This window comes from Humulus lupulus, chromosome 2, assembly GCF_963169125.1.
Source record: "Humulus lupulus chromosome 2, drHumLupu1.1, whole genome shotgun sequence".
Classification (NCBI taxonomy): domain Eukaryota; kingdom Viridiplantae; phylum Streptophyta; class Magnoliopsida; order Rosales; family Cannabaceae; genus Humulus; species Humulus lupulus.
The window spans coordinates 39,708,602-39,722,491 of NC_084794.1; the positions used below are offsets into that span (position 1 = coordinate 39,708,602).

Here is a 13,890-nt window from a genome sequence, read left to right on the forward strand (position 1 = left end):
AATAAAGGTAAGATGTAATCAAGAGTTTGAGAAAATGAAAGGTTTCAAGAATCATCCATATGCTTGCTTAGTTACTTGGTTACTTGATTTGCAAAAATACACAAGTAAATAGTTCACATCCCAACATTTACTTGAAAAATCTTACATTAAAGTCCATATTCTTTTCTAACAAAAGTCCATTTGAGTTATAAAGTTCTTTACTTTAAAAACACAAAGTTAATCTTATGAAAAATCTAAAAATGACAAAATAACCAAGGGCAATAATGCAATAGAAGATTAGACATAAAATTATGTATCAATATTACTTTTACTAATTAGAAGCACATAGAAATAACATGACTAATCATATATATTATTAGCATAAGTAAATAAAGATAAAAAAATAAAGATAGAGATGAAAGAACATAAATAACTCAAATATATTACATTAAGAACATAGTAAATCAAAATAGCAAAATAACATCACTTGCATATGGAATCATCCCTAACCTTCCTCAGAAGATTAGGCCATTATGCTCATGATTCTCACAAAATTTTAAGAAGAAAATATGAGAAGAAAGTGAGTGGAAATTCTGCTATAGTTTCTCTACTCCAAAAATTACATACCAAATGTGAAGAAAGTGTCCTTATTTATAGATGAGGAAAAGGACTAAAAAGAAATTAAACAACAAAATGGGGTTTACAAAATAAATCTGAAATATTAATAATAAAATATGATTTTGAAAAATCAAATCTTATTATTAATATTACCCTAGCTATTTTTGTGTATAGTCAAAATGCTCTTTTTCTAAAATACCACAAAAACATGATCTATAAAGCTCAAAATAGCAATTTACAAAGCCCAATACCCACAAAACATGGCTGGTGACACAAGAGGGTTTTGACCCATTTTCAACCAATGAGAGAGTGCCACGTAGGCAGCCTTGGCTGAAGAATTAGGCTGCTTCAAATGGGCCTACGTTGGGAGCTTGCTGAAGGAGCTTGGTGTGTTGGGCTTTCATATGCATTTGGGCCTTTGTTGGGAATGGTCACGTTGTACATGCTGGAGGAAATATGCATATATGTGCATGCTGGGTCAATGCAGGTGGAAAGGAGGCTGAAGGAGGAGCTGGGAAGGCTGCATGCGTGAAGAACTGCTGGAGCATTCGGACAGGTGGCGCGTGGAAAGGCCGCTAGGTGGCTGGCAGGTGGATGCGTGGCGAGCCTTGAGCGCGCCAAGTGGCGCTAGGAGAGGGAAAAGGCTGAGCTTGGGCCAACGGGCCTGGGCTTCTTCAGATTGGGCTATTTTCTTTTAAGAAAAATGCCACTTTCTATTCTTTTTTTTTCAGATTTAATTATTTCTCTATTCTCCATTTTTATTAGTGTCCAAATGCAATTTATTTCTTGAAAATTAAACATAAATTAAATTAAAATTAATATTTTCAATTATAAAATATATTACAATAAATTCATGAAAATATTAATTAAAACTTAATTTATTTTACACTTTAAAACTAATTAATTTGCATTTTTGAGCACTAATCACAACCCCCAACTAGCTTATTGCTAGTCCATAGCAATTCAAGCAAAAAAGAAAATTGTCAAGTTTAATAATCAAGTCAAACCAAGCAAAATCACCCAAGCATTTTCAAATTATCAGTAAGAAGTCATAAATTACTATCTAAGCTACTATAGTTGCGATTTCAGAGTTGTGTGTGTGTGCACCAAATCATATTCTTTTTATCACAAGTCATAACACAAATAGTATCGAAAAATCTCCAAAGTATAAAGATCTCAACTCCAAATTCCTCACGGGAATTGAAAGTATTTGTATGGGAAGGATTACACTCTTGGAGTTGGAAATGTAACAATTTACACTCAAATGAGAAAATATAAACTTTTTAGGACAAGCAATCTGAACAAATATTGATCACAAGATAGGCAAATCAACTTATTGGAATTCAAATGACAAACAACCTTTGGGATTTACATGAGAAGGCTCTAAGAACAAAATGACAACTAACTAACAATGATAAATAAGAAAGTGAACTATAATGATAATAATTTTTTTTAATACAATTACACAAAATAATAGAAGGAAGTGTTGCTCTTGTTCTCTCTTTTTTTTTCTTTTTCTTCTCTCTCTTTTTTTTTTAATTTTTTTTTTCATTATTTTTTTTGACAAGAGACAACACAAAAAAATAAAATAAAAAGGAAATTACAAATACAATAAATAGAACACAAATTTATTACAAAGACTTTTCTTAAATGAAAAACATCCCTTTAGTAAATGTCATGTTTTAAATTCCAAAGATGTGACTTTACCAACTCAAATGATCAATAAAAGTTCAAAAAGTTGTTTTCTCAACTCTCACAACTCACCAAGAAATGAAAAACTTTAAACTTGAAATTTCTCTCAACTATTTGTGTTAACAACCAATTTATTTATCATATGTTTGGAAAGTGCACAAAAGAACTCTGAAAATCACTTCTTAATAGCTAAACATAGTAAGAACTGGCTCAAACCAACAAATTCTACTCATGCTTGGATAATTTTGAGAAAATTTGACTTAAAAATTCAACAAGACAATAATGTTTTCCAAATGAATGCTAATGACGTAACAATAAGATTTTCCAAATGAAAGCCAATGCATGCTCACCACCCCCAACCAAAAATCAGACAGTGTCCTCAATGTCAAAATGAATAAGCAATGAAAAAGATAAGGTAAGAGAACACCTGGATGATGACCATGTCCATAAGGCGAGAGAACACCTGGATGACCCTCTCGTTTTCTCGGGCAGTCGCCAGGGCCACCTTGGCATCCTGCTCCTGTTGTTGAGCGGACGTAAGGGCGACCTGAGTAGCCTGGTGCTCGCCCCTGATCTCGTCGATCCTGGCCCTGGACCGAGATATGCTCCGGTGGAGAGCCAAAGCCACCTGCAAGACAAAATGATAATAAGGTAAGTGCCTTAGACAAAAAAAACAACATAAAGAACCAGTGGTAAAGCAAGCTTACCGTGAGGGTCATCCCCAGTGAAGACTCCATCACATGCTCGGGGCTCCTCATCTCAATCTCCCACAAGTCCCTCGAGGTGGCGTTGTAACAACGGTCCACCATGTAGGTCGCAGTTTCGTAAACCGTCCCCCTAAAGACCTCGGGGACTTTCTCCAAGGCCTGAGGATTGACCGGGACGCGCACGTCGGGAGTCGGGGCTGACAAGGTCCCGAAGGGTACCTCCTGTTCCCGATTAGGGACAGGAGGTCGTGGGGGAGGTGGAGCCATCTTCTCCACTGCAGGAGGGGGTGGAGGCACCTTCCCTATGGTAGCAGGACCCTGGTTTCTCCCCTTGGCGGGAGACTTGGAGCTGGTCCCGGGGGGAGGAGTTTTCTTGGCCACCCGGAGCCTCTTCACCAAGGGCCCGGAGGACCTGGAGGAGGGGTTTCCCCCCCTGAAACATAGATCGCAGATCGTTACCCCCGGGCTGCGACATATCCTCATCTGAAACAAAGACAACAAAGTATTAATATGCATGTAAAAGTACTTTGGTAACAAAAAAGCTAAAGTGTGTATTGAAAAAGGTCCTACCCTTTGAGCTAGAGAAGGAATCTATTGTCATGACCTCCGGTCCTGGGGCTTCTACGGGGGAGTCTAAGATGATGACTTCACAGGTGAGAAGAGGCTCTGGGTCCGAATCTACCTCAGGACTAGACTCCTCTACATACTGCCTAAGACCCAGAGCTACTACACCCTCCAGGAGGGAGGGCCATGACCTAAGATTGGTCCCGTACTCCTCAAAAAAGGCCGACCTAAAGGCCAGGGTATTATATACTACTACAGTACCCCTAGGGCGGCCTATGTCATAACGCAACACGAGCTGGTCAACACACTGGAGTAGAGTGATGTTGCGATCTGGGTCGTTTTGGTGGCGGTGGACGAGTTGGATGGGGTTAAACCTAGCAAGACGTAGGTCTGCGGCGACCCTGTCTAAGTCCCTAAATAAGTAAGGGTTACCTTGGCCGGAGGGGCCAGCTGCTGCCCCGGACTGGGTCCTCTCTGCATTGGCCTCCTGGGTGACCTCCAGAGCCTGTTTTCGGCGGATGAGGGGCACCTCGTCCTCCTCGTGCTCGTCCTCATCCGCGGCCTCCTCCTCCGGGATGGGCGCCATCTCGCGAGCTACGGGGAGGGTCCGCGGCCTCCTCAGAGCCAGAGTCTGGCCTGTGGAAATTAACTTACGCGCCAGCATCGTCTCATCAGACATGAGCTGGTGGTAGTCTTTTTCACTTGGGGGGAGCCCCGCCAAGGTTTCGTACTGACCCCCACGGGTCACTGACTTAGCCGTCCTCGCGAAAATAGCTACACGATAGTTTTCAAGTCAGCAACAAATGAAAAAAGACTAATCAGCAACCAGCTTGTGAGCTAAAGTTAGAAGGAACTTACGAGGACGGTTGAAGTAATGGTATTCACAGTTGTGAAACCCCTTTGACATGAAGAATTGATCCTTGAAGTCATTGGGGTGGCTGGGCAGCTCGATGATCGCAGCCGAATTGGGAAAACGAGTCAGGTAGTAGAACCCGTCACCTCACCCCCGTTGTTCCGGGCTGACTTTGAGGCAAAAGAAGTAAAGGATGTCCTCCGACGTAGGGACCTCCCATTCCTACTTCAGGAACAAATACTTCAACCCTGCTAACAGACGGTAGGAGTTAGGGGGGAGCTGGAAGGGGGCCAGTTTCACGTAATTTAAGAAGTTCGCGAAATACTGGTCCAAGGGAAGAAAGGCCCCAGCCTTGAGATGTTCGTCGCTCCAGGCAGTGAACTCCTCGTCGAGCGGCGCGCAGCTCCGCTCCCCCTCCAAGGGAGGTCGAGCGTCCAGGGCACCCCTCCCTATCTCTATATTGTGGGAAAGCATTATCTTGTTAACTTTCCCCTGGGTGGTGACCTTCGAGGCAATCCTCTCGGCCTTGAAAAAGGCGTCGGGCCCCACCTCGACCTCCTTCTCCACGGTGGGACCAAAATTGGGAATCGGGGAGTCTGTTGCCACCTCTTTCCCTTTGCTGGCTTGCTAGGAAGATGAGTTGCTAGCACTCTTCTTGGATGCGCTCTTCTTGGGTCCCATTTGGTCGCCTAACGAACAAAGAAGAAAGTTTAGAAAAGGCGACCTAATCATAAGAAAGAATCTAGCGCGAAGAAGGGTTTCCTTTACATGGGCTCAGGCAATCTCAGCCCGCGGAGAGTGAGACCACGCAGTTTTATGAACACGCGCTTGTGCTCCCAACGGGTCCCCGATTGCTCGGGATCCGTGTGTCAGGAGGGTCAGGATAGAGTTTTCCTTGGAAGGAAAGTTTCGAAAGGCGAAACCACCTGTGAAGCGTGTCCCCTAAGCTACCCGGTTTTTGCACCCTAGAAACTGGTTGTTCCAAACAGACATAAAAAATTTTACCCAGAAAATCACCCCAGAACTTTGTCCTATGAGTCATGTTCCTAAGCATCCTCTTTCCTACGGTCAATACCCCTAGGATAAAAACCTACGCACTAAATACTAGCAAATAAAAACAAAAGACAAACAACCTACTGCATGCAACTACGAAGAAAGTTTACCTAAGCAAGAAAAAGGGAAAACGTTTAAAGCATACAACAAACAGAGGACTTACATAAATTTTCTGCTGCGTAAAGACTGAAGGGAGCATCTGGGTTGAAGTCATGTTGGAATCGCTGGTACCGGGGTCACGAAAGAGCCCTCGTGTCTGAAACTCAGGAACGTCGGGAATGGTGACCGGAAGAAAGAAAGGGTTTTGTGATTGAGAAGAAAGAAGAAAGAAGAGGAGAAAAATTTCAAATAAGAGGGTGGCTCACGCGAAAGGTGGCCAGCCTTATATATACGTAAAAGGCCAAAGGATGAGGGCCGTTTGATTGTCTTGATGTGGGATGCGAGGATCACAACTCGAAAGACGAAACGACGGTCGAAGATAAGCTAGGCCATTTAATGCGGTTCTCGGAAGACGGATCGTCACCAACCACAATGCTCCACATATCCGATACCAGCGTAATGGGCGGGATATGAAGAGTCCACAAAGAAGCCTAAAAGCCCCATTGTGGCCACCGGTGACGTCATATGCCACGAGCAGGGGCTTGGGGGGCAAATGTACGCCTTAAATATCCACGGGTTATTAGCGAGCTGGAAAAGGGCATAATTCTATCAGCCACGTGGAAGCCACCTACCCGGAGCTGCTGTTGCAAGTCTGTACCTCTTTAGCTCAAGATAGCCAAAGGTTTAGTGAGATTACTAAGGCATTGGATCAGCAGTGTGGACACCACGAGCTGAGACTACATCAAGCTCGGGGTACGAGCTTGAGTTGACACCTCCGACCCTTTATAAAGTCAACCATGCAATGTAAACGTGCATATATTAGACATCACGTGTCTACTCCATTCCCAAATTCTCGGACACGTAGCATGAACGTGCGTGTTCAGACACCCCATGACTGGTTTGGGCCATGCGGCCCATTATCCCCCTTACCTATTGATTAGACCACACTTCATTGTCAGGTTTTAGGAATTAATCATGAATGTTGCAGGAGTGACATGATGGGTAAGAAGGTCACGGGATGACCTCCTTTGCCAACACCCAGGTGTCCTCTCCCTATAAATATGGAGACCCTAGGAGTTGCAAAGGGTTGGCTTCTAATTTGTAAAGAAATACCCTGTAAGGAATATCAGAGATATATCAATAATATTGGCTGGTGGACTAGAAGGATTTTAACCTTTGAACCACCTAAAAAAGTATTCGAGTTATAATTTTCCTTTGAGATCATTCATCCACTACGGTTCATCATTTAACACTAATCCCTCTTCTTATTCATATAATTATCTGTTGCCGAAGAACCGCGTCAACAAACAGATTCAGACTTTCCTTTTTGGGAAGATTTTCCATTTATTGGCTGATTGGTTTCAGATTTGTTTTCCACGACCTAAAGGAATTCTAAAGTGTATATAATTATCCTTAGGTCGTTGGTTTTTTATCATCTCTCTTGTGTATTATTTTCCAAATATTTTCAAGTTTTAGAGAGACTTTTTTTATTATGTGAAGAACTTGAGTCCAGCAAGTTCTTAGTGGTTTATTACAGTGTATTTCTGTATTGTTTTCTTTGTGCTAATTGTGCAAGTTGAACACACTTGGATATTGTTCATCAAGCTTTGGGAGAAGTCTTGTTCGTGAGTCACTTTTCGGGAGGAAAAGTGCAAGTGTTATGATTTGAAGGGAGTTAAAGATCTTAGCACTTCAGAAATTTGATTAGGAGTTTAGATTACAACAGTTGCGACAAATTCAAGAGGGAGTCTTTATTTGTATAAGTCAATTTGGTTTTGTAATCATTTAGATATTCTTCTAATAAATTTCATTCTCTGGGCGTGGCCCCGTGGATTAGTAGCAATCTGCAAAGATTGCTGATACCACATATAACTTCGTGTGTTCTTTACTTTATGTTCGTTTTTATCTTCTCTTGATAAACTGTTTGAACATATCTGGTTTCTATTCAAATAGTCTTTGTGTCCGCTTAAACATTTCTGTAACAGTTCAACAATTAATTATTTAATTTGAATAATTAAGTTGGTAATCATAAAAAAATGGAATTTCACATTGAAACGAAGATACGAAATAAACTATTTGGAAAACTACCATAAAGAGTACCACAAAACCAATTTTTCAGGAATTCTAAGTTATATAGACAATCTTTACATTTATTCTAAGAACCATAAAATAAAACATGAAATTAATAAACACATTTTTTTTCTTGGACACAAGAGACAACATAATTGAAAATGATAGAACTATTGCCCTTGTATCTTTTTTCTTCTTTTTTTTTTTTTATGAAGAACATAAGAAAAAAACTCTCTAATCAGATTTGTCTATAGAAAATATTATCCCTAAAACATCATCAATTCATACCACAATATTTTTTCCAAATAATTATAACTATTTCTAAGAATAAATGAAAATTCAAAAGTTGTTTTCTCAAGTCTCACCTCTCATAGAAAAGAATGAATTACTTAAACATGGAAAATTTCTAGGCAAATATGTGCTAACAACCATCTTACCACAATGTATGGCATGTGCATTAGGTAATTTTAAAGAAACTCTTAGTAATAAAGATAACAAAAATTGACTCAAAAGTAACATTTTGCAAGAATAAATAAGTAATTTTTTGAAAAGAAATTTGACCATGAAATTATAAATATGACAAAAATAAATACACATGAATGTACTCACCACCCCTGACCAAAATCAGACAGTGTCCTAAATGTCTCAAAATATAACAAATGTAAAAGAGCAGGGAAAGAGAACACCTGGATAGCGAGCGTCGGGTGATAGAGCGAATATTGATTCTCTAAAACATGAAAAATTGAAAACACAAAATGATAACAAATAAAATAAAATGAAAAAGGGTAATGAATAGAAAACAAACCTATGTACAAACAATATGGAGCACTACTCAGACTTGGTAAATTGGTTCTACGAGAATGACTTCTTCAGGCTGGGTCACCCTCTTGATGTAGTGTTTCAGTCCCTGGCCATTTACTTTGAATTCTCTCCCATCAGTTGAGTCTGCAACCTCAACAACAGCGTTGGGAAAGACAGTTTTCACAACCTATGGGCCAGTCCACCTTGATCTCAGCTTGCCAGGGTGGAGATACAAATGAGAGTCATAAAGATGCACTCGTTGGTTTGGCTCAAATTCTTTTCTTAGGATCTGTTTGTCATGGACCACTTTCATTTTAGCCTTGTAGATCTTATAGTTGTCATAAGCATCGTTCTTTAACTCCTCAATTACTGACAATTGTAGCTTACGATTGAGTCCTGCTGCCTTGAGATCAAAATTCAGGCTTTTAACTACCCAATAAGCTTTGTGTTCCAGCTCAACAGGAAGGTAGCAGGCTTTGCTATAAACTAGCCTATAAGGAGACATACCAAGGTGAGTTTTGTAAGTAGTTCGGTATGCTCAGAGAGCATCGAGAAGTTGCGAGGACCAATCTTTGCGGTCAGGATTAACCATTTTTTCTAAGATTTGCTTAATTTCTCGGTTGGCTAACTCAGCTTGGCCATTTGTTTGTGGGTGATAAGGCAATGAAACCTTATGAATTACACCATACTTTTGCATTAAGGTCTCGAAAGGGTGACTTAATCACTTATGATAGCTTGTGGTGTGCCAAACCTAGATAACACATTTACTTTTAAGAATTTCACAACTATTGTGTTATCATTATTTCAACAAGGCACAACTTCCACCCATTTTGAGACATAGTATATGGCGAGGAGAATGTAAAGGTAGCCAGATGAAGGTGGAAATGGTCCCATAAAGTCTGTCCCCCAAAAATCGAATATTTGTATTACAAGAATTGGGTTTAATGACATTATGTGTCGTCGGGACAGAGCACCTAATTTCTGACACCTTTCACATGATCGACAGAAATTGTTAGTGTCTTTGAACAAAGTGGGCCAATAAAAACTACACTGTAAGATTTTTGCAGCAGTTTTTTACATAGAAAAATGACCACCACAAGCTTCATTATGACAAAAGTTCAGGAAACTAAAAATTTCATCATCTGGAATGCAACGTCTCATAATTTGGTCGGGGCAATACTTAAAAAGATATGGCTCGTCCCAATAGAAGTTACGAACGTCGACAAAAAATTTACGTTTATCTTGTGCACTCCATGCAGTTGGAAGTTCGCCAGTTACTAAGTAATTAACGATATGAGCATACCATGGAAACTTAGTGACTGCGTAGAGATGTTCATCAGGGAAGTCATCTAGAATGGTTGGGCCATTAGCGGAATTAGAAAATTCAAGATGAGATAAGTGGTCCGCTACCACGTTTTCAACTCCTTTCTTGTCCTTTATGGTCATATCAAATTCTGGTAACAGAAGGATCCACCTAATTAAACGCACCTTAACATCCTTTTTGGAAAGGAGGTATTTTAAGGCGGAATGGTCGGTAAAGACTGTGATAGGTGAACCAATCAGGTAGGAACGAAACTTGTCAAGTGCGAATACTACAACAAGTAACTCTTTTTTAATAGTAGAATAGTTCATCTGAGCACTGTTAATAGTTCTACTTGCGTAATAGAAAACGAAGGGCTTCCCTTCCCTTCCCTTCTTTGACCTAAGACGACCCCTGTAGCATAATTGCTATCATCACACATGACTTCGAATGGTAAGTTCCAATCTGGTGGCTAAATGATAGGGACAGAAGTGATTTTTGCAACAAGCGTTCAGAAAGATTCCTCACACTCAGGTGTCCAATTGAACACAACATCTTTTGCTAGGAGGTTTGACAAAGGGCGAGCAATTGTCGAGAAATTTTGTATGAACCTTCTATAGAATCCTGCATGCCCAAGAAAAGATTGAATATCTTTAACAGTCTTGTGGGTGGGAAACTTTGATATGAGTTCAATCTTTGATTGATAAACCTCAATTCCTTGTTCCGACACGACATGCCCCAAGACTATGCTAGATGGCACCATGAAATGACATTTTTCCCAGTTGAGTACCAAGTATTTATCTTTGCATCGTTTAAGCACATACTCTAAATTGAGAAGGCTTGATTCAAAGGAATCTCCAAAGACTGTCAAATCATCCATGAATACTTCCATACATTTCTCGATCATATCACTAAATATGCTCATCATGCAGCGCTGGAAAGTAGTTAGAGCATTGCATAGGCCAAATGGCATACGCCGAAAGGAAAAAGTACCAAAAGGACTAGTGAATGTGGTCTTATCCTGATCTTCTAAGGCAATCTCGATTTGGTAATACCCTGAATAACCATCGAGAAAACTATAGAAAGGATGACCTGCCACACGTTCCAATATTTGATCGATGAATGGAAGTGGAAAATAGTCTTTGCGGGTGGCTGCATTTAATTTTCTAGAATCAATGCACATGCGCCACCCAGTTGTGACCTTGGTAGGCACAAGTTCCCCTTTTTCATTTTGTACCACTGTTACTCCCGATTTCTTAGGAACAACCTAAGTTGGGCTAACCCATTTACTGTCAGCAACATGATAGATTATTCCATAATCAAGAAGTTTCAAGAATTCAGTCTTAACTACTTCCTTCATCATTGGGTTTAATCTTCTTTGAGGGTCACGACGTGGTATAGCCCTGTCTTCCAATAGAATGTGATGGGAGCAAATCAAAGAACTAATACCTTTGATGCCAGCTATCATCCATCCTAATGCATCTCTTTGTTCTTGCAACACATTGATGAGCTGGTGCTCTTGTGTGGCATTGATCTTGGAAGATATTATGACAGGAAAAGTGTTGCAAGCTCCTAGGAAAACATGCTTAAGGCCCTCAGGAAGTTGGGCCAACTTTGGTTGAGGAGCTTCTTCTATGGAGGGTTTCGGTGTTTCTTGATCTTGAGGGAGTTCCTCAAAGATTGGATTCCAAAACATGGTTCTTCTAGCCTGTGAGTGTTTGATGATTTCAAGGTTGATTTCAAACTCATCGGGCTCAAAACTTTCAGAAATTTAGAAGAGGTGATTAAAATGATTAGAAGTATATTTCGAGTCGACCTCTTCCGAAATAAGTGTATCGATCATATATGATTGGAAACACTCATCGTTATCAGGTGGTTGTTTTCCAATGTGGAAAACATTCACTTCTAGAGTCATGTTCCCGAAAGATATTTTCATGAGACCATTCCTACAGTTAATGAGTGCATTTGCTGTTACGAGGAAAGGTCTACCGAGAATGATGGGAATTTTGGACTCTATACTCACTTAAGATTGAATGTCTAAGAAGAGAAAATCAATGGGGTGATAGAATTTTTCAATTTGAATAAGAACGTCTTCAATTATTCCCCGAGGTTTCTTGATTGATCGATCGGCCAATTGTAGCACCATAGATGTGGGCTTGAGTTCTCCTAGACCTAATTGCAAGTATATTGAATATGACATTACACTTGCTCCTAAGTCCAGAAGAGCTTGACCAAATTCTTGTTCCCCAATTTGACATGAGATGGTGGGACAACCAGGATCTTTGTATTTAGCCGGTTTCTTGCAGTCAATTACCACGCTGGCTTGTTCTGCCAAGAATGCAGTTTTCTTTACATGGTGCTTTCTTTTAACGGTGCACAAATCCTTGATAACCTTGGCATAAGCTGACACTTGTTTGATCACATGCAACAATGGCAAGTTGATCTTCACTTTTGTTAAAAGGTCTAGGATTTCACCATGATTTTCCAGTACCTTTCCAGTGGATTCGAAGCTTGAGGAAAGGGCGCCTTTACTGGAATGCTTATTGGCACATCATCATCTGGAGCGAGCATTGACGTACTCGTTGTCTTAGTTAACGGTGAAATCGTACTTTAACCACTTCGAGTAGTGATTGTATTAACCTCTTTGAGATTTGTATCTGTAGAGGAGGAGGTTTGTGCCATGTTGTTGACCCTCGATTTAGCCAACGACACGGAGTCAAGTATACGACAGGAAATTAGTACGATGCTTGAGAAAAAAATCTAATGGAAAGTAAAGAATACCAAGAATTATAGTAGTTTGGCCCCAGTGATTGGTAATGACCTACGTCCACTTGATACTATTATTAATATTGAGCTTCAAAGGTGTGATCAAAGTACTAGGGTTCCTGAGTTTCACAGACCTTAGAAGGAGAAACAATACAGATGATGGATAATAGTAATACAATCTGGAAAAAGATCAAAAGATCCCCCCTTGAGCTATTTCTTGTATATTTATAGGCTCATGCAGGGTTACATGAGTCAATTAATCATATCTTTCCTTAATAAACAAATATTCAGGTTATAATGATGAGATATTCTCGGATATCATTACAACTGTACAGATTTACACATAAATAAATGGAGTATACGACCAAGCTGGTCGTATATAAAACTTGAACTCCGCATATGGAAATATCTCTGGTTGATAGGCGAGCAGCATCTCTGCCACGTGTCGAAAATTCTTGCCACATCATCAACATCTGTTTTTTGGATAAACACATGTGTTGCCCTTTTTGATGGATTAGCGGTTGAGCGGGAAGTCTACCACGCTCTTGAATTGCCAAATTAGTGTTTAACTTTATCATTTGGATTTTTATGTCTTTCATTTCCTCCACCATTTGTGTGAAACAGGATTTGAGCTCTTGAGTTGAGGCTATTTGTGTTTGCACAAGCATTTGCAAGGTATTCTCAAGAGAATTACTTGACTGCATGTTATTTTGAGGAGCAATGTACGCTTTTGGCGGTTGTTGCTACTCAGGCCTCCATTAGCTCCCATATGCTTGGTTTGAATCATTCCAGCTGAAATTTGGATGGTTGCGCCAACCGGGAATGTAAGTGTTTGAGAAAAGGTTATAAGGATTCTTGTAATCCCCTAAAACATTGCATTGTTCCTCATTTCCTCCTCTTAACTCACCAAGAGCAGGGCACTCTTGCGGTTGATGTTCCATCCCTCCATAGATGAAGCATGGATCTCGTGTCTCTACTTTTGCGGCCATGTGGATTTCTCTACCTTCGTGAGTTTTGAAAGCCTTGAATTATTGTCTCAATGATTCAATTTGGCTTTTGAAGTTGTCATCTTCCCTCAATTGGTAGATTCTGGTTGATTGTGGCTTGTCCATATGATTCGGTCCATTCCATGTGTAGGACATTTCAGCGAGATCCCCGAGGTACTCGAAAGCTTCATCAGGATATTTTTGAAGAAATTCGCCATTGCACATCATTTGTACGAATTGTCTTTGTTCGGTTGTGAGACCTTCATAGAAATAGTTGATCAGATGCCAGCTTTCGTATCCATGATGTGGACATTGATTGATCAAATCTCTAAACCTCTCCCAAATCCGATGGAAAGTTTCATGGTCTTTCTGGATGAAGGTGGAGATTTTCCTCTTAAGGCT

The 13,890-nt window shown here is 40.2% G+C and overlaps 1 non-coding gene across 1 annotated transcript; it reads left to right on the plus strand.

The window, feature by feature from the left end:
* Nucleotides 1-13,783: 13,783 nt before the first annotated feature.
* LOC133820702 (small nucleolar RNA R71) lies at nt 13,784-13,890 on the plus strand. The gene has a single exon (XR_009887103.1). It is a non-coding gene; the product is annotated as a small nucleolar RNA R71 (small nucleolar RNA).